The 21648-nt window shown below is 40.2% G+C and overlaps 1 protein-coding gene across 2 annotated transcripts in view; it reads right to left on the bottom strand.

The window, feature by feature from the left end:
- Positions 1 to 21648, bottom strand: part of FAM107B (family with sequence similarity 107, member B) — a 253775-nt gene that overhangs the window by 44143 nt on the left and 187984 nt on the right. The window contains exon 1 of one of the 2 annotated variants that reach the window (XM_005878888.2): positions 8145 to 8212. The exons of the other annotated variant lie outside the window; for it this stretch is intronic. The gene's annotated coding sequence lies outside the window, so the exon portion shown is untranslated. Of the gene's footprint in view, positions 1 to 8144; positions 8213 to 21648 lie in introns of those variants that run through there. 2 annotated transcript variants of the gene reach the window in all.

Genomic DNA, 21648 nt, shown 5'->3' with positions numbered 1-21648 from the left:
AATAAATAAATAAATAAATAAATAAATAAATACTGGGGTTTTACTTATAAAAGGTGGCCTATGAATGAGGAAAACAATTTAATAGACATCCTTATTTCTGTATTTTTAAAACAAGAAACTTATTTTTCCCCCTGAGTTTAGAAGCAATGCGCTGATCATAGAAAATTTAGGAAATACAGAAAAGTATAACGAAAAGAAAATATCCATGAATGCACCACTAAACATATTCTTATTTCAATATATTTTCCTTTCAATTAATGCACACACCTCTTCATTTTTTTAGCAAAATTGGGATCATACTGAGTAGACAATTAATTTATTACACTTAAAAGCTTTTCATCTGTAGGAAAATGCTTTTAAATTATGGCTGCATAATGTGCCATTATGATGGGAACAAAAACAGCACCACTGGAGCCAGACTGGACCTTGGTTCAGCTACCTTAGTACTTGAGTTCTGGCTAAAAAGGAATTCAGAGTCAAGACTCAAACTATAAAAGTTTACTTAAAAAGTCACAGAGGTAGAAGAAGTGAGCTGCAGAAGAAATGGGTTCAGAAAGAAGGCCCTTGAGCTTAGGAGAGAGAAAGGTAAAGGTAACACCTAGGGGGAAGAAGAGAGGAAGAGGAAAGGCACTTTTGTGCCCATGCCCAGGAGGTCTGATGGGTCCTCAGTCCTTAGGACAGTGGTTCTCAACCTTGGCTGCACATTAGAATCACCTGGGAATCTTTTTAAAATCCTGATTTCTGGGCCTCATCCTCCAGAAATTCTGTTTCTTTGTTACTAATGTTGTGGCTCCACCCCATAACAAAGAAACAGAATTTCTAGAGGATGAGGCCCAGAAATCAGGATTTTAAAAAGATTCCCAGGTGATTCTAATGTGCAGCCAAGGTTGAGAACCACTGCCTTAGGACTTTTAAGGGGGTGGGGGAATTTTAAGGGAGGTCCCAGGGGAGGATCTCCATAGAATACTCATTAGCTTTCCAGGTGTGTCCTTTCAGGGTCATGGTCTCCACTGCTTGGTCAGTGCCAGGGCAGAGGGGAATTAGTCAATGCAGCTGACTCTAACGTCAGACATGGCATCACTTGTCTGGTTTTGCTGCTTTTCTGGGCCTGGAGCTGAAACACACTGAGGCCTAAATGTTATCCCTAAAGGTTAATGCCTAAGGGAGTGGTCATGCAAGGGCCCGGCCCGCATGAGAGTCACATGAGGCCAATCTTCAATCCCTTGTTCTTCCCCTAAGAGGGACTACCACATGACTATCGAGATGCCAGAGGAAGGGTCCGAACTGCATAACCAGCAACATGAAGTCTAAACCACCTGACTAGCAATATGAAAGGTCTAAATCATATGACCAGTAATATGTTAGGGGAGGAAAGGTTAACCTGGGGGCAAGGTCCTTGTTTTTCCAGTTTTGCCCCTTGCTAGGCAGTGGGGCTTTCCTCCTGGTGACCTTCTATATTGGGTCATCATCCTTACTCTGATCATGCTTGTCTAACTAACTACCACAATTATATGGATGTATTATAACTGACTTAACTATCCATCCCTCTTCTGTCCTATTCAAAATGCAAGATAAATTAAAGAATTTTAACATAACGGAGTAGAAAAAGATTATTGTTATGGTTCTAAAATCCACATTGTATCTAACCTTTAAGAAACTACTAGTTGTCAAGTTTTGGTTTGACATCAAAGAATATCCATATCTATCTGAAAAGATTATTTCAATGCTCCTGCCTTTCCCAATTGCATAGCTGTGTGAGATTGGATTTTCTGCATACACTTAACCAATACAACTTATCAACAGACCACGCAGAAATAGATATGAGAACCCAGGTACTTTCTCTTAAAGCTAATAATGAAACAGATTTAAAAAGTTATAAAACAGTGCCACTCTTCTCACTAAATTCTTTGTTTTGAAAAGAGTTATTTTTCATTTAAAAAATCAAACCAGTGTTGTTCAGTTGTTAGAGCATCGGCCAGTGCACCAAAGGGTCCCGGGTTCAGTTCCCTGTCAAGGGCATATACCTGGGTGGCAAGTTCAATACCCAGACCCTGTTGGGGTGCATATGGAAGCAACCAACTGATGTGTCTCTCTCACACTGATGTTTCTCTGTCTCTCTCCGCCAACCCCCCCTTCTCCCTCCTTCCCTTTCACTCTCTCTAAAAATCAGTGGAGAAGATATCCTCGGATGACGATTAACAAATAATAAATAAATAATCATTAAAGAGACTTGTACAAATGCAGACAATGTCATTCATCTCACTTTTTTGTTTCGAAAAGTTATTTTTTCATCACAAAAGATCTCTTTGTCAATGTGTAATGTGTTTATTGTTACTTTTGTTGATTTTAAGTGAATTTTAACTTTCTTAGTTTTAATGCCTAACACAGTAAATATCAATAGATATAACAACAGAAAAAATTCTTTGGGGCCTCAACTACTTTTTAAACAATGTAAAAGGGTCCTGAGATCAAAAAGTTTGAGAACCACTAGTAGTGGTTCTCAACCTTCTGGCCCTTTAAATACAGTTCCTCATGTTGTGACCCAACCATAAAATTATTTTCGTTGCTACTTCATAACTGTAATGTTGCCACTGTTATGAATCGTAATGTAAATATCTGATATGCAGGATGGTCTTAGGCGACCCCTGTGAAAGGGTTGTTCGACCACCAAAGGGGTCGTGACCCACAGGTTGAGAACCGCTACACTAGGCTATAGAGAAAAGGCTCTCTTTATCAAATAAATAAACCCATGCATTATTCTGTTTCCTTGTCAATGATGTCTGCTTAATATGAGACTCTCCAAAACCTTTCACAGATTAGTGTCTCTGTTGGGTGAAACCTTCCTCTTCCAGCCAAATACTTAGTATATTTCAGTATTCAATTTTCAAAGCAGCTATTGCAAGGTAAACAGGACCCCAGAAAATCAGAGATGTAGATCTCTAACCACTGCTACCTCTCCACTTGTTGGTTTAAAAAACATATATATCAAACTATATCTGGGTAAGAGCATGATTCCGATGTGGTGCCAGATACACACTTACCTTCGTCATCATTTGTTTTTACTTCCTCCTACCAAAATCACACAAGCAATTCTGTGAACACTGCAGGCCAAATGACACATGCTCCCTTCCAACTACCAGTGCCCAGAACTCAATGAAAAGAATGCAAAAAAAAAAAAAAAAAAAAAAACAGAAAGAAAGAAAAAGAAACTAGGCCATCAACTTACACCACCATACACAAGAATAAACTAAAATGGGTAAAAGACTTAAATGTCAGTCATGAAACCATAAAAATCCTAGAAGAAACCAGACGCAGCAAAATCTCAGCCATCTATTGTAGTAATATGTTTGTGGATACATCACCAAGGGCAAGGGAAACAAAGGAAAAAATAAACAAATGCGACTACATCAATATTAAAGGCTTCTGCACACCAAAAGAAACCATTAACAAAATGAAAAGGGAGCCCACTATATGGGAGAACATATCTGCCAATGATACATCTGAGAAGGGGTTAATTTCCAAAATATATAAAGAACTCATACAACTTAACAAAAGGAAGACAAATAATCCAATTAAAAATGGGCAAAGGACCCAAACAGACACTTCTCCAAAGAGGACATACAGATGGCCAACAGACATAAGAAATGCTTAAAAAAGTCACTAATCATCAGAGAGATGCAAATTAAAATGACAATGAGGTATCACCTCATACCTGGTCAGAATGGCTACTGTCAACAAATCAACAAACGACAAGTGCTGGCGAGGATATGGAGAAAAGGGAACGCTAGTGCACTGCTGGTGGGAATGCAGACTGGTGCAGCCACTGTGGAGAACAGTATGGAGTTTCCTCAAAAAATGAAAAATAAAACTGCCATTTGACCCAGTGATCCCACTTCTAGGAATATATCCTAAGAAACCAGAAACACCATCAGAAAGAATATATACACCCCTTTGTTCATAGCAGTGCAATTTACAATAGCTAAGATCCGGAAATAGCCCAAGTGCCCATAAGTAGATGAGTAGATATAAAGCTGTGGTATATTTACACCATGGAATACTACGTAGCAGTAAAAAAGAAGAATCTTTTACCCTTTGAGACAGCAGGGAGGGACCTGGAGAGTATTATGCTAAGTGAAATCAGTCAGTCAGAGAAAGACAAGTATCACATGATGTCTCTCATATGTGGAATCTAACAAACACAATAAACTGATGAACAAAATAGATCCAGAGATACTAAAGCATGCAATAGACTGAAGAATCTCAGAGGGAGGAGGTGGGTGGGTGGGAAGAGATTAACCAATGAATGTATATACATATATGCATAAGCCATGGACAGACAATAGTGCTGTGAAGTCCTGGGGAGGGAGCTGGAGTGGGGTTGAGGGAGTTATTGGGGGAAAAGGGGAACTGTAATACTTTCAACAATAAAGATAAATTTAAAAAACACACCCATTTAATTCCTGTTTACTTTCTAATCAACAACAATGCAAGCAAAGGCCCAAAACTATAACAACACTATAGATATTCCTAGTATCTCAAGAACAAAAATTCTGTCATTGTCCTGTTTTCCCAGTTCCTACAAAGAAACATAACAATCACACTTTTTAAAAAATCAGGCTGAAAAAAAACACCTCTTTCATTGAAATACATATTTATCAAGTATGTAGCAGGTACCCAGCACACTTTTTAACAGTGAGGATAAAGCAGTGACAAAATGAAGTCCTTGTTCTTGTGATGCTTATATTCAAATGCAGGAAGCAGACATTAACAAAGGCGTAGCCATAAAGTGTGCTGAGTTTTAATAAAAGGAGCCCAGAAAACTCTGAGACCAGGCTGCAGAGGTCCAGGAAGATCACCAGGATGAAACACAGTCCCAGGGGAGAACTCTTCATGGAAATGTGGTGGCTCAGACTTTTGGTGTAAGTTTAAGAGTAATCAGAACATGTGTGGGAAAAGGCTCATTCTTCATTCATAAGGGCCTGAGACAGTAGCAAACCCAGACAGCCGGATTCAATCAGGAACAGGAGCAACTTGAGGGAAGAAGCTAGCTGAAGAAGATGGAGCAGAGTCAGAGCACACAGTGGAAAGTCTAGGGCAGTGGTCGGCAAACTCATTAGTCAACAGAGCCAAATATCAACAGTACAACAATTGAAATTTCTTTTGAGAGCCAAATTTTTTAAACTTAAACTATATAGGTAGGTACATTGTTATTAACTTAATTAGGGTACTCGTAAGGCTTAGGAAGAGCCACACTCAAGGGGCCAAAGAGCCTCATGTGGCTTGTGAGCCGCAGTTTGCCGACCACGTGTCTAGGGTGAGAGGGGAAAGTTCCATGAGTCCCAGAGCTAGAGAATCCCACAGAGGCAACCACAGGGAGAATGGGAATGGTGTGGGATATTATCCCATATAGTTTGCAGGGTTGATGGATGGTGACATACCAATGGCTACTCCAGGGAAGCTGTTTTCCGATGGTCTGTGGGACATAAGCATAGGTGTAATTTCACACACTGAAAGTAGCTATTTGTTCTGAAGAAAAGAGATTAGGAATTTTCTGAGCTCCAGAATGAGTTCCTCTGGTTCTTGTCTAAAAGTCCTTTCATCTTGGGACTCAATTCTCTGTTTCACAAATCATCATCTTTGTTCTGATATTCAAATCTTCACCCAACCCTAAGATTCTCCTTAAGTCTCTCACATCTCACTAACACATGTATGTGTTAACCGAATCCAGAAAATCCTCATGAATTTGCTTATGTAACTGTCAATAACTAATACAGAAGTAAAAGTAGAGAAATATATTTATTGACAATAAAATGTCAAAGTTATCACATCAGCACAGAAGGAAGATGGGGAGGGTTTCTGTTGTGTTTTATCATGGTGAGTTGTATTTTCTGTTGTGTGTGTGTGTGTGTGTGTGTATGTGTGCGCATACCACCTAGAGATTTAAGTCCTATGGAAGCTAGAAAAACTCAACAATAAAACATATTGTTTCAGCAAAAACCTTTAGCATTATTTAGAAAAAAATGTATTCAAAAAGAACTCCCTTGACTCAAGAACAACTCAAGTACTTCTTTTCAGTCAAACCTTGCTCTCAAATTTGGGAGAAGACAGAGTTAAACCAGGCCTGAGAGTGCAGGGCCCTAACCAAACAAAAAAAGGACAGCAAGCTCATAGTTCACCGGGAGACATGATGGTTACTGGACCCTTCGGGAACCGAGTGCCCTTTGCCTCCTTTCTCATGTAGCCCATGACTTCTCTCTCCCCATCTAGCCCATCAATTCAAGGCTGTGCTTCATGAAGGAGAACTTGGACTCTGTGCCTCAATGGTGTGCTTTTGTGGGTTCCCCAGGATTCAGGAGCGTTACAGTAAGACACTCCCCAGCCTCAGCCCAGCATGCAACCATGCAGGCTGGGCCAGCCAAGGGCTCATCAAAAACCAGAAACTGAACACAGAAACTGAAGCAAACCTTCACCAACCAAGTCCAATTTACACAAATGCCTTTACCAATAAATAATTTCTAAATCATTCTCATTAGCCACAGAAAGAGAATCCTTTTATAAATTAAAGCTTTCAAAAGTCAAGCCAGTATTAAGATGGCATTTATCACTACATACAAAGTACATGAGAACCCTATGTTAATATGGTTAGCCCATGTTTTTTCTCAAGTGAAAAAACACTGCAAATGCACCTAGCCAAAAAAAAAAAAGGTGTGTGTGTGTGTGTGTGTGTGTGTGTGTTGTGTGTAATGTCCTGAAACTTTTTAAACAGGGGGCCAGTTCACTGTCCCTCAGACCGTTGGAGGGCCGGACTATAGTTTAAAAAAAAACTATGAACAAATTCCTATGCACACTGCACATATCTTATTTTGAAGTAAAAAAACAAAACGGGAACAAATACAATATTTGTATTTGCATGTGGCCTGCGGGCCGTAGTTTGAGGACCCCTGGTCTAGATCAACATTACATTGTCATCAAATATTTGTGTACGTAGGCCAGGCACAAATATGGTGAAGTAGTATGTAGCAAGATAAGACAAAACCACTGTGAAAATCATTATTACACCACGATGAAGGAGAACATTTAAATACCTATTCTCATTAGACAGGAATAGAGATTCAACATACTCCTTTTTTAAAATATATTTTTACCGATTTCAGAGAGGAAAAGAGAGAGAGAGACAGACAGACAGACAGACAGACGGACATTGATGAGAATCATTGATCGGCTGCCTCCTGCATGCCCCACATTGGGGATCAAACCCAAAACCTGGGCATGTGCCCTGATAGGGAATTGAGCTGTGACCTCCTTGTTCATAGATCAACGCTCAACTACTGAGCCAGCCGGGTGACATACTTCTTCTATAGTGGACACCCAAGAAATCATCTTTCCTAATCCCAACCAAGGAATAAGAAGCAAATTAACAGCATATCAGAATGTTTTGTTGTTGTTGTTGCTGTCATCACATATTAGTGTTTCTTTATATCTACAACTACTAGGGAGAAGATGAAGGCAATGAGCAAAACAATTTCAAATCAAGTGCTAGTTTGTTAAAATGAGTAACTTCAAAATACATATGTCTTATAATTTTCATTGGATTGCCATATTTTACCAGAAGTGGATATCTTTTTTTAAAGAAGAGTACAACTTAATCATCAGGAACCCAGACACTGAATGAAAGAAATATGAATTAAATAATGGAGAAAAAAACTTACATAACATAAAAAGACATTTTTAAAAGGTAAACCAAGAGCAACTCATGACAGAGATAGGTAGATATTTGAAGAAATCTTAGGAGAAAAAAATAGTTTTTGATTGCAAAAAGCCTACTGCAGAGTTCTTTCCCTGGCAAAGATATAATATCCAAAACTATAAAAAGATGACTTTTTATTTAGTCTTATATAGGTCTGCTGTTTGTCAAACCCACAAGTTCACATGTTTGAAGGAATAGGTTATTCAGTGACTAATGGGCAGAGCTCAAGTTTATTCCTACTTCAGATACACTTTTTCTTGTTTATACTTTAATCATGAACATTCAAAGTTTTGAAAAATCACCCAGTAGTAAGAAAAAGTTTGCTGAGAAAATTGCAGCACACTTGTCACCTATTCAAGGCCTACAAGACAAAAGGTTACGGAGAATGAACACTAACCTCTTTGGATATCTGCAGGCCTCCTTGTCCACGGCAACAAATAAAAAGATTGCAGTAAGAATGCACCTCCTAACAGTAGCAGTTCCTTCTGGTGGTGAAGAAAAGCACCTAAAACAAGAATTTACCACCAAACTTCCCTCCCCCACCCAGAAGCTCTCTTTTTGGAAATTTAAAAAAAAAAAATCAGAGTTCAAGTTCAAAGGGAGACACCATAGCAACTTGATAGGCATAGAAACTAGAGCAAACAATGAAAAACAGCAAACTGTTCCAACTCTAGTACCAGTTACAGACCTTCCAGACCAATGGAACACGCTGTAGCAACTTCGTAAGACACAGAAACAAGAGCAAACAATGGAAAACAACAAACTGTTCCAACTCTAGTACCAGTTACAGACCTTCCAGGCCAATGGAACACACTGTCTCCAGCAGCACAAGTATAATGCAGTTATGCATTAAACATCAGTTACTCTGCTTGAAAGCAAATACCCTCTATACAAGTTAACTGAGATCTATTAACAAAAACAAACATTTTCCCCTCTGAATCAGCTCCCTCATTAAGTGGTGAGAAAATACACATATATGAGCACGTCAAATGCATTGGGAACTTCCCACGCCTGCATATGCAACATCCCAGCCCAACATTCACACCTTAACCATGTGCCAGTCACCTCTCCAACTACTTAAAAATACCCTCCCCAACCGAAGGAAGTTGAGGTTTAATATTCATTATAATGCCACTGCACTACCTATAGCACACAAGCTTTAAGACAACTAAAATTTGCACTCCTAAGGTTCATAATTCATGACATTACAGGCCACTCATGAAAGGTGCTGAGATTTTCTATTTTGGTTTAAGTGTTTAATATAGTGGGGGAAAGGCTGAAATCAGGGGAAGAAGGGCCTAACTCTAGTCCCAATTCTTACTACCTTTGTGCCTCTGAGTGGAAGGGTCTACCTCTCTAAGCCAAGAACGTTTCCTTCCAGTCCTATATTGTTGTTAATAAATTAGTAGGAAATAGCAAATCTAAATCGAGGCAAGAATCCGAAATTACAATTATAGAGGTATATACCACTGTATGGGTACATTTAGTGAACCAACTTCAGGTCTGTCCAGTACACTGAACTCCTGCCCCAAGCCTGACGAAACACAGGGCCCGTAGGCCTTTCCAGCTGGCACAGCCCGAGTCCTACAGGGCACTGTGGAAGAAAGAGGATTCACGGAAAAAGCCTAAAAACTGTTTACAAATAATGCTATCAGGCTCACATCTGATTCACTTGAATTCAGATGTCCACATGTGTATCACTGCGCACATGTGATTTTTTTTTTAAATAAGTAGGCCCCATGAGTTAACAGCTCCCCCTGTTCCTTCTTTCTCACTCTGTCCCTCCCACAACACAGGAAAGATTGTGTAGCTCTCAACGTGAAAAATATCTGGTAGATACTTGAGAGTGCAACTCTACTCTGTAAAAAATGCAAAAAAAAAACCCACAAACAAACAAAAGGGTTTTAGTACAACACACACACACACACGTTTCACAAAATAGTACTGATCCCTAAAATGGACACATTTCCTATTGCATTTTATGTTTTAAAATGCTGATTGTGACCCACAGTATAAAAAAGTTAGATCCACTGAAGGATGAAGAAACAAAATGTGGTACAGAGATACAATGGAATATTATTCAGCCTTAGGAAGGAATGACATTTTGACACATACTACATACGACATGGATGAATCCTGAAGACCTTATACTAAGTGAAATAAGCAAGTCACAGAAAGATGAATACTTTATGAGGTACCCAGAGTAGTCAAATTCATAGGTACAGAAAGTACAATGGTGGTTCCTAGGGAATGAGGGAGGAGAATGCAGTTAGCGTTCATGGGTATAGAGTTTCAGTTTGGGGAGATGAAAAAGTTCCAGAGAAGGATGACGGTGAAGGTTGTACCTAATGTGAATGTATTTAATGCCACTTAAATTATACAGTCAAAAATGGATAAGATGGTAAATTTTATTTTGTGTATTTTACCACAATAAAAAATAAACATAAAAGAACACTGAGTTTGAAAGCAGTCAACAACTGGGAAATTCCCCTAAAAAATGAAAGTTTTCTATGCTATGTGATATTAGTGAAACCTGCATAATTGGGAAGAAGTATTCATAGTAGTATTCAGTAGCATTAGTGTGAGATAATAGAGAATATCTATATTGGTCTCGGCCCCCAGGTTTCTGGCACATAACTCCTAAAACCCTTGTATTCTCCTAAGTGATAAGAGCAGTAGGAGCATCTTTTGTTCTAATGAGGTGACTCTGAGTGGGTTCCTGGATGGGGGCTGGTCACCAGAATGACCAAGCCATGGTTAGAAGCTTGTTCATCCCTGCCCCCTGTCCCCTGCCCATTCCTCAGAGAGGGGAGAGGGGCTGGAGACTGTGTTAATAATTGATCATGCTTATATGAGGAAATCTCCATAAAAATCCCCAATGTACTAGAGGTTTGGAGAGCTTCTGTGTTGGTGAACACATCCACGTGCTGGAGGGTGATGCACCCCAAACTCCACAACGACACAAGCTCCTGTGCTCAGATCCTCCCAGACACTGCCCTGTGTCTCTGTCTGGCTGTTCATCTGTACTAAACTGATAAACATGTTTCCCTGAGTTCTGTGAGCCTCTCTAGCAAATTAATCGAACCAAGGAGGGAGTTGTAGGAACCGCAAATCTATACCCACATCAGGCAGAAGTTGTGAATAACCTGGGGGCCTGTGATTGGCATCTGAAGTAGGGGGCAGTTTCTTGGAACTAACCCTTAACCTGTGGGATCTGATACTGTCTCTGGCAGATAGTGTCAGAATTGAGTTAAATTATAGGACATCCAGCTGCTGTTGCAGAGAATTGCTTGGGGGTGGGGGGGAACCCCTCACATCTGGTGTCAGAAGAGTTGTGGGTTTGGTAGTAGTGTGAGAGTAAAGGAGAGATGTGAGAGGGAAGACACTGATTTTTTCCTAAGACAATTACAATCCTAATAGTGTATTCAACTTACACTATTGAATCTTGCTTTTTTTCCAACTATAAAACAGGAATAAGGATGTTTACTACAAAATCAAGGAAAGTCACAATGTTCAAAAATTATTTGTTGTCCTAGCCGGTTTGGCTCAGTGGATAGAGCGTCAGCCTGTGGACTGAGGGGTCCCGGGTTCGATTCCGGCCAAGGGCACATGCCCAGGTTGTGGGCTCGATCCCCAGTGGGGGGCGTGCAGGAGGCAGCCAATCAGTGATTCTCTCTCATCATTGATGTTTCTATCTCTCTCTCCTTCTCCCTTCCTCTCTGAAATCAATAAAGAAATATATATTTTTTTTAAAAATTATTTGTTGATGAAAAAGTTGGGAACCCTGAAAATTTAATTAATAAAAATGATCAGATCACTGAATAGCAAAGGATATTTTATTAAATTAAATATTCCCAAAGTATTCTGAGATCTAGTAATGTATCACATGTATTAAAAACTAAGAAAAAATGTCCTAGCCAATCTGGCTCAGTGGACAGAGCATCGGCCTGTGGAATCAAGTGTCCTGGGTTCGTACCTCAGTCACAGGCTCCATCCCCAGCCCAGGACAGGGCCCATGTGGGAGGCAACCAACTGATCTGTCTCTCTCACATCTATCTATGTTACTCTCTCTGTGTCTCTCCTGCTCCCTTCCACCCTCTCTCTGAAAATCAATGGAAAAATATCCTCAAGTGAGGATTAACATTTAAAAAAAAAGCACTAAAAAAACAATCAAAACTAAACACTGATTTTAAGTGGTAGATTAAAAAAAAGTATAATAATGCAAGACTTTTTTATCAAAAAATTATTTCTTTTAAAAAACTTTTATTTCAAAGATATGCTGATTAATACCAGTGTTTACCCTTGCTTTTCAAGTTGAGACCTGAGGAATTTAGTACTCAAGAGGGTAGAAGGGGCCTTGTTCTCTTACATAATCTCAGGATCCAGTTTCCCCAAGTGCTAAACCTTTTAAACTTAGATCTATACACCTATACTATAACAACACAAGTCCACAGTAGGTAATCTGGTTAAGTAGGCCCAATGTTTTTTACCACAAATGTGAATAGAAATATTTACTTAAAATCCACAGTTTTTTATTCACTTACCAATCCAATATTAAAGTCCCTTTTTCTCCAAATAAACATTTCCAGGCAATTAATATTTCTGTGGCTGCAGCAGGCCAGGAAATACAATTAGTTAAACTAAGTTTTATTAAAAGTATTGTCATTAATATCACCTTAGAATGGTTTCTTTTCCCCAAGTTCTTCCCAATTGAGCTCAGTCCTAAAGCTGACACCTGTTAAATCAAGCCTTATGGGGTTCTCATACTCTAGACCTAAAGTTAGTACACGGAAGTACAAAGCTTTCTTTCAATCAGGAAAGTTCACTAAGCAAAATGGCAGCGACTTCACTTCCAACAGATTGTGCAACTAGTTTGCCTAACATATTTGTTAACTCTAAGAGTGTGCCTAGCCTCCTTAATTAGATATAAACTCCCTGAGGAGAAATATCCTTCAGACTTATCTGTGCCCAGGCTGCTGGGTCTTTCATCAGTTTAGTAAACATTACTTGGATGAATACACTCCACACACTCAATCCATTTTATTCTTCATTCTTCACTTTGCCAAATGTCTTTGAGTAATTTTCTCAATGTTAGAAATACAGTGAAGAAAAATCTAGAATAAAAAAGTTCCTTCCTTATCATGGATACCATTTCCTTTGGAGATTCTAAAATCATACCACTAGGCCAGTGGTTCTCAACCTTCCTAATGCCGTGACCCTTTAATACAGTTCCTCATGTTGTGGTGACCCCCAATTTCATTGTTACAAATTGAACATAATTAAAGCATAGTGATTAATCAAAAAAACAATATGTAATTATTATATATGTGTTTTCCGATGGTCTTAGGTGACCCCTGTGAAAGGGTCGTTCGACCCCCCAAAGGGGTCGCGACCCACAGGTTGAGAACCGCTGCACTAGGCTACAAATATTACAAGTCTTTATTGAGGGAGGGACAAAACAAAAACCTATCAGACTTGCCAAGAGATAGGATCTTGTCAAATAGTTCACTGTTGGGTCCAGGTTAAAAAGTAAATAATAGCATTCTTCATTTTGGATCGATACCCCACTGGAGCCATTGATAAGGCAACAAAATACAAACTGCACCCTTCATCGCTAGAATAAATTATTTATTTAGGAATTCTTATTTAGCAAAAGAAAAACATGACTATTTTCTATTAATTTGTATAGACCCCTCAGGAAAACTCTAGAAACAAACACCTGGAAAAGACCTACTCACTACATTAAGCATTAAGTTCAAGTCACTAAGCAAACTGATTTTCTAAGGGGAAAGATATTTCCTTAATTGCTCATGAGTTACCAATTTGACACACCAATTTTGAAAACCAGTTTAGTAGAATGTAAGCTTCTCAAAAGGAAGTTCAGCTAGTTAAGCATCACTTGTAAACATCCACACCAACTACAGTAAATCTTCGAACACAGGACGGCACTCAGTTACCAAATGAAAAAACTCAAATCCTTTGGAAATAACTATGCTTAAGAAATTGTATTTTCATATTCAAAAGCCAAAAAAAATTCAAAAGCCAGTTATCTGGTTTTCTCATAACAGTGCATATTTAGTTTAAAGCCCTCAACTACAAAGTAAGCAAACTCTTGCAATTAGAATAAATCAGATAAAGCCAGTGAGATATTTAACTCAAAACTGTACTCTGATTATTTATAGTTTCTTACCTCCCTATCCAACTGATCTAAAATTGCTTACCTGACCTTATCTGCCAAAGGAATGGAAATTCTACCTAAGCAAACACAGATATTTCTTTCAGGAGCATTATCCAAGTAAAAACACACAAAGGCAAGTGAATTTCAAAACCAAGATGGCTACCTTACATTAAGAGATGAGAAGGGGATAAAATTGTTTGTGATTCTCTAGTTCTTTCCAGAAAAGATTTAGAGTACCTCAAAATAAAAGTCAGATATGCAACTAGATAAATAGAATTTAAAAGTCTGCCGAAACCGGTTTGGCTCAGTGGATAGAGCGTCAGCCTGCGGACTGAAGGGTCCCGGGTTCGATTCCGGTCAAGGGCATGTACATGGGTTGCGGGCACATCCCCAGTAGGAGATGTGCAGGAGGCAGCTCATCGATGCTTCTAACTCTCTATCTCTCTCCCTTCCTCTCTGTAAAAAATCAATAAAAAAATATTAAATAAATAAATAAATAAATAAATAAATAAAAGTCAAGGCCACACTAGAGAAGAAACAGCAAAAGCGTGACACATTCAAGCTAATATAATTCCCAAATCTGAGTATTAAGAGTGGTTTTGAGCTTCCTATTGGCCAAAAACACAACAAAAAAGTAATATCCTTTTCTTTATCAAGGAAAAAATAATAGCATCCCATCTTCTTTCTCAAGAAAAAGAAAAAAAATATATCATGGCATGTGGCATGAGAGTCTAAAAGAAGTTCCCCACTTGGGACCTTACACGAGGACCAATGAGAACAGTGTGAATAATATCCTTTATTCATTTACCCACAAATAAAAAGTTCATGGCCCACATGGCTATTTTCTATTAAAACAGCCTGTTAAGGCAGAAGGCATAGGATTATGCCTTGCCTTTCATTCATTTTAATTTACTAAAAGAAAATGCTACCTGATCCTCCTCTTTGGCCTCCAAACTATGACTTCATACCAAGATGGGACTTAATGTATTCTGCAGAATTTTCTTCCCAAATATATTCTTTCATATTGAGAAGACAGATGATTCAGTAATCCTAGATGTAAGGCCACAGAACTCTTACCCTGTGTTGCTTTGGAAGTATAGTATGAGAAGCCATTTCGCCAGTGCTGTAAGCAGAGTCTCTATCACTGGAAACTGGTTCCATGGGCTTTTATGTTCTGGTGGTAGGGTGAGGGGAGAAGGAAGACAGGCAGAACACAAGGAGCATACACGCTAAATGCAGTAGGTCTGGTGAAGTGTCAGGAGGACAAATAAAGCAGGTCAGGGGCTGCTTTTTTAAAGCCCTGGGCAAGTGTGAGCTTGGCTTGTTTAGGAAAAGCAGAACAGAGCCCAATGTGGCTGGAGCCAGCAAAAGAGGAAAGTGGTTGGAAACTAGGTCAGGGAGGCAGCAGGGGCAAGACCAGCTTCTGATTCACTCAACACTTAAAGACATGGTTGATTTAGGTTTCACAGTTCTACGCCACCGAACCTCGTGCAAATCAACTGGCCTGAAAGATGCTTAAAGCCATTCAGGAGAATCCCAGGGGACACCTAAGTTGGACTTCACCTGCAGCTGTTCACACCAGCAGTAGTTTTGAAATCAATGCCCAGTCACTATAACAAGACATGCTGTAGGGACTTTAGAATTATTGTTTCAGATGTGTAAAATCCTTGAGTTTTAGTTTTGGCATACTGTTGACAGATTTTTGCGACAGCAGTTAAAACTCCAGGTTATGGTTTGTTAGACTAAAACTCCTCAACCACAGAGCATATTCTCATCATTTCATTTACCACAGGTTACCTGGGTTTCCCTGGGACACTCCCATTTCAAATACTCTTCTTTGCTGTCCCCCAGAAATGCATGCTTAGCTCTCAAATAATAGACTTTAGTCATATTAGAGAATACACATAATTAGGAGACAGATAACAGTGCCTCTAAAAACAGTACCAGAGCCCTAGCTGGTTTGACTCAGTGAATAGAGCATTGGCCTGCGGACTGAAGGGTCCTGGGTTCAATTCCAGTCAGGGGCACATGCCCCAGTTGCAGGCTCAATCCCCCAAATGAGGCGTGCATGAAACATCTGATCAGTGATTCTCTCTCATCATCTCATCATTGATGTTTCTATCTCTCTTTCCCTCTCCCTTCCTCTGAAATCAACAAAAATGTTAAAAAAAAAAAAACAGTACCAGAGTATCGAGGTATATGTTTTTATCAATAACATTCCCACATTTTTTAACATTTTATTGAATGCTTACTATATGCAGACACATTGCTAATGCATTAGCTGGGTTTTTGTAAAATTCTATAAGGTGTGTACTATTATTATCCCCATTTTACTGATAAAGCTAACAGAATGCAGACCCAGAAAGTGAGCCCAAACTGTCTGGTTCCAGAGGCTGTCAAATCACACTACCTCTCTACTAAAAGAAACTGGATGGAAAAGAATTACTCATTGACAGATGTTACCCAGGGACAGAGTGGAGGACATACCCTTTTCTATTTAGCTAATAAGACAATCTGTATGTTATTATCACCCAGAATCAGTACTCTTTAGGGAGATATAAGTAACCCAGAGCTAAATATACTACAGGGAAAGAATCTACTGAATCTTAGTGACAAGCAATATGAAATATAGAACCACAGCACGGACCACAGAACTCTGAAAACAGGATGCAGGCTCACCTTCCTGGGCATGCAACCACCCACCTACCAGCTGCCCTTCTCTCACATTTTTATATTATTTCATCTGTGGGAGGTCACAAGCTTGTTGCATAGCTCTCCAACTGCTTTATTATTTTTTTAAAGGAGTCATGGAAGTCATGGCCTGACATACCATCCAAAGCATAAAGATATGATGGGGGGGAAGGGGGGAGAGAAAGAAAGGCTCAGTCCAACCATCTTGCACATTCAGTTGTCAACATCAGCTGCCACAGAGGAAGGAGAAAAGTTCAGAATGTAAGACAGCAACAGGAGGAAAGGAAAACACAAACACACCATCTTCCACTCGCTGGAACAATCTTCTGCATATGGGCATGGCTAGGACTCTGCAGTGTACCACAAGGCCACTTCTTGGGGTCTAGGGTCTGGAGACACAATACAAAGTATAAGATAATGCTTTCCCCTAAAAGATCTGTTGTTGTTATTGTTATTGTTGTTGTGTGTGTGAGCATGTGTGTGTGTGTGTGTGTGTGTGTGTGTGTGTACACACGGCAAGTCCTTAGGAGGAAAGGGTGTGGAAGTGGATGTGTGGGAATGTGAGTGTGTGTGTTTCAAGAGAAGACCTTAGGAGGGAGGGTTTAAAGCTCAGAAAAGGTGGGACTAAAATTATACAAAAATGGAAGTAAACGATGCTTTTAAAAGGAACTCCTACAGATCTCAGATGCTGACACAATGAGTCTGAAACAAAGACTGACTGAAGAGGCCAAGCCCTCTTTATGTGCTTTATGACTTTATGACTAAAGCCAGCCCAGTCCTATCTAAACAAACAGCACTAGTCAGGGTCCAAATCTGCTCCCTCAGTGTCCCACCCAGAACAGCAGCAGTAACAATAGGAAGTACTGACTCTCCATAGGATGAGATTAGGAGGAGGGTCCCCATTCTGAGTTTCCAATCAAAGTCCATGATCAAGTGACCACAGAGAAATCCAAGGTGGAAAGCACTTCCCAGCAGGGCAGAGGAGTCCTGCTTCCTCATACCAGGGTCACTCCACTGCATCATAAAGCAACCTCCAAGCACCAGTGCCCCATGCCATGCTGGAATTCAAACCAAACAGCTCATGCAGAACCTGAGGAAAATATCGACTCTTCTTTTGGGGATTGGAGCTCTTACCAGAAGGGACAGAGAACCCATGCCAAAGGGAACTGCATTACCAACAACACTGGGATGGTACCCTGGGCCCTGTTCACCCCACCCCACCTACCTTCAATCCCTCACACCTCCATTTCCAAGAACTCAACTAAGACTTCCCAAAACTCTTCTAACCAGGCTGACCAGTAAAGGGAGGCAAAGCCTCATCTCCCTCCTCTTTCCCCCTTTCCCTCCCTCACCAGTCCCTGCCACCAAGGGACTGGTTAGGTGGGGCTCCTGTACCCCAGGGAGCCTCAGGGAAGGAACAGAGTCTCCTGAGACCCCAGGCAGAGGTGCAATTATGGATGCTGCTGGGTGTGATTGTACTAAACTTTACGGCACTAGTAGATTACTGCCAAAACACAGTCATTGGAAAAAATAAACCAAGAGAAAAAAGAATGCTGGGAAATGTAATGTGGAGTATTCTTCAGAGTTCAAATAATAAGGAAAGAGATAGCAGCCAAGCTCCCCTGATGAGGCAAGTAGGCCATGGGCTTACCATAGAACCTCACATCAGACAAACCTCTGATGAGGATCTTTATTCATACACACAACACTAACTTGCAACTATGGATATGTGTGGAGGATGGATAGAGTATTTGTCAGCCAGACCAGGTCTGGCTGGATGGAATGTGGATGAAGGCTCTACTAGTAATTACACCTAGACAAAAAAAGATAGGAGCCAAGCTCACCCCAGATAAAACAGGAGGGGTGCCCGCCTTGCGTGTGAGGTACCAGCGTGGCCCACTCTCCTGCCATTAACTGCTGACCCTGGACCCCTCTGTTTGGGGGTGGAGAGCTTCCCTCACTCAGCAATCAATTCCTATGTTTACAGGAGCCCATGAACCAACAAATGAACTGAGAGCCTTTACTCAGCATCACTGTGAACTCCTGATTACCTGTGACCTCTGACCTGATTTTCTCCTCGACTGGCTCAGATTCCTGACCCGAAGCTTCACTCTCACTTCTAGTAATATCCTCCTCCTTCCACTTACATCCTGGTTACTGAAAACCTACCTCTCTAACAGAACACTTCTTTGTTTCTGAGACCCCTGCCTGCCCACAGATTCTAAACCTCTGTTCACTGTGTCCATTGCCATGGACTGAATGTTTATTCCCCCCAAATCCAAATGTTGAAGCCCTAATCCTCAATGTGATGGTACTTAAAGATACGGGACTGGGGGGTGAGCCCTCATGAGTGGAATTAGTGCCCTTTGAAGAAGAGACATGAGAAAGATGATCTCTCTCTCCACCATGTGAGGACACAAGACAGCCACCTGCAAACCAGTAAGTGGGTTCTTACCAGACACCAAATCTGCCAGCACCTTAATTTTGGACTTTCCAACATCCAGAACTGTGAGAAACGAGTATTTGTTGTTTAGGCCACCCAGTCTACGGTGTTTGTTATAGCTAAGACAGCCATCCACACCTTTGAGCCCAGTGGTCTCTCTCCCACTCTCCAGTTAGGCCCCAGAGCTCCAGCTTAGGCCCTTCACCCCCGGCTTCCTAACCCAGCTCTCTATTTTTCCACCGCTCATAAAACTGGCTCAGCACTTCAGGTGTAGAAGACTCATGTGGATGGTACCTGGGGCAAACTCAACTTGAGTCCTAATTGAATTGATTAGTTTTATTCTACTGGGTGAGCAAAACCAATCTATATTAAAAAGGCCTGTGGACCTAATGTAAGGACCAAAGACCAGCGTGAGTGGGCACATGGGTGGGCAGGGCCACGCGATTTCGGCCCTGGGCTTCTAGTCATGTATAACATCATATCCAGACAGCAGTTGGGAGACAGCACACACAGGGAGAAAACCAGCCTTTGTTAACATATGTGCAGGCACCGTGCCAGGTGCTTTACCTGTACTTACCTGCCTAATATTCACATCATAGAATCAGCTGAGAAAACAAGCTCAGAGAGATAAAAGAACTTACCAAATACCACCAGGTCCACCTAAAATCAGGTATGTGTTCCTTCTAATGCCAATGTTAGAACTAATAAGTGATAACAAACACTTGAAAAAGTCTTGCGGGGCATGGTATTGTGAAAAGCATCCTTCCAAAATCATAGAAAGAACTCCTATATTTATTTATTTAGAAAGAAATCATATACGTATTCAGTTAGCCTTAAAAGTCAAAATGTGGACAACAGATTACATTTGGCAAAGACAATTCTCATAAATTTAAATAAATACCTAGGCTTTGGTTTATGTTATGAACAACAATTTTTAATGTTTAATGTTTCGACACTTTGTATTAGTGTAAGCAAGAACTAAGAACACACATCTAAAAAAGGAAAGTTTTTTAGGACAGAATTGTGTGACGTTTTTAAAAAACATTATTATTTTTCTGCAATAAAAATCATCACTATCATCCCAGTAACTAGGAAGTTTTGGTTTTGGTTTTTATTCTTTTGTGGTGGCAAGTGCCAGCACATGGGGGAGGTAGGATGAGGCAAGGCAGGTGAGAGCAAAGGAAACTGTACTCAGTTATCGGAAAGAGAGTTCTAGTCCTAGATATACATGAACGAGCTTTATAAGAGCTGGTGTCATCAGCATCCCTGAGCTTCAGTGTCCTCTATGAAATCTGAGAGCTCTACATTCTATGAGACCTCATCCCACACCCTATGACTATTGCAAACATGGGCTGATGACTCGAGTGACACACTGCAGAGAAACCATGGGGTGTGTATTTAAAGAAGACTATCAAATGAATCATCCATGAGTAAAAAGTAATTTATTTCCATTCAAAAAGTCATGTTAATCTACAGGATGTTAGTAGAGAGAACATCTTACAATTATTCTGAAGAAGCTATAAATAGGCAGTATTTGAAATTAGTGAGCTATGTGCAATGTCTCACCAAGAAGCACATGTATTCAACATGTTGCAGACTGCATTTGCAAGCTGTTTGCTTTCTAGCACAAATGGCAGGGGCGGGGGGGCATTTTTGATTTCAGAGTATCCAATCATTACAGATTCCAGCTGTATTTATGAAACAGGAATCTCACAAAGAATGGTAAATTAGAAGCATTTAAAACAAACAAAAGAAAAAAACCTACTTTGGGGGTATATATACGTGGATAGCTACAAAGTCAACTGTGTTTTTGTTTTACCGAAAATTATTTAAAGTCACCAATGGTCGAGAGTACAAGAGACAGACAGGTGGAGATTTCCCTGGACTTGACCAGAGTTCACATTTCCCCCGCTCTGTGTACTCATTTAATGCAGATCGTAGAGCCTAATAACCACCTCTGTGGCATCCACTTCAGGCTCTGTGTGGGCAGCACAGAGAAAAAGGTGAGTCTACCAGTCTTAAGAATAAGAGGCTGCCAAACTCAGAAAATCAACACCAAATGCCTTATCCTGTTTTCAGAGGGCTGACTTCTCACCTCCATCGTTCCCCGTCCATCACCCTTCACACACTTACTCTCAAAAGTAGACTTGCTCTTTATGAAACCTTTGCCATAAAACTACCCAGAACGTGACTGAGGAGGAGGGGGCTCTCGAGAGAGGAAGATGATAAAAAAGAGACAATGAGGCTCTCACGTAAGAAATTTTGCTTTCCAGACCTACCACAAGTCAGTTCCTTGGTGATGTTTTCAATCTTTAAAGGATAAGTAGTGATTTTTTTAAAAAAAGAAGAACCAAAGGAATTCTTTTTTAAAGCTTTGGGTTGTTATATAGAGTATTTACAAAAGAAAGAACCTATCAGTTCAAACCTACCTAGACATGTTTTAAGAGTCCTGAGCCATTCCCGAGTCTGCTCACTCCTACTGTTCACTTTCCCATTTGACCTACTCAGCTCAGCATCCTAGCTGACTGACAGACATCACCTTAAACATGTAAATCTTTGTTGCAGCAGGTATTAGGTGCGTGTGAGGGG

Source organism: Myotis brandtii, unplaced genomic scaffold (genome assembly GCF_000412655.1).
Source record: "Myotis brandtii unplaced genomic scaffold, ASM41265v1 scaffold576, whole genome shotgun sequence".
NCBI classification, from domain to species: Eukaryota; Metazoa; Chordata; class Mammalia; order Chiroptera; family Vespertilionidae; genus Myotis; species Myotis brandtii.
Note: the sequence above shows the minus strand (reverse complement) of the source record. Positions and strands in the feature narration are given on the sequence as shown.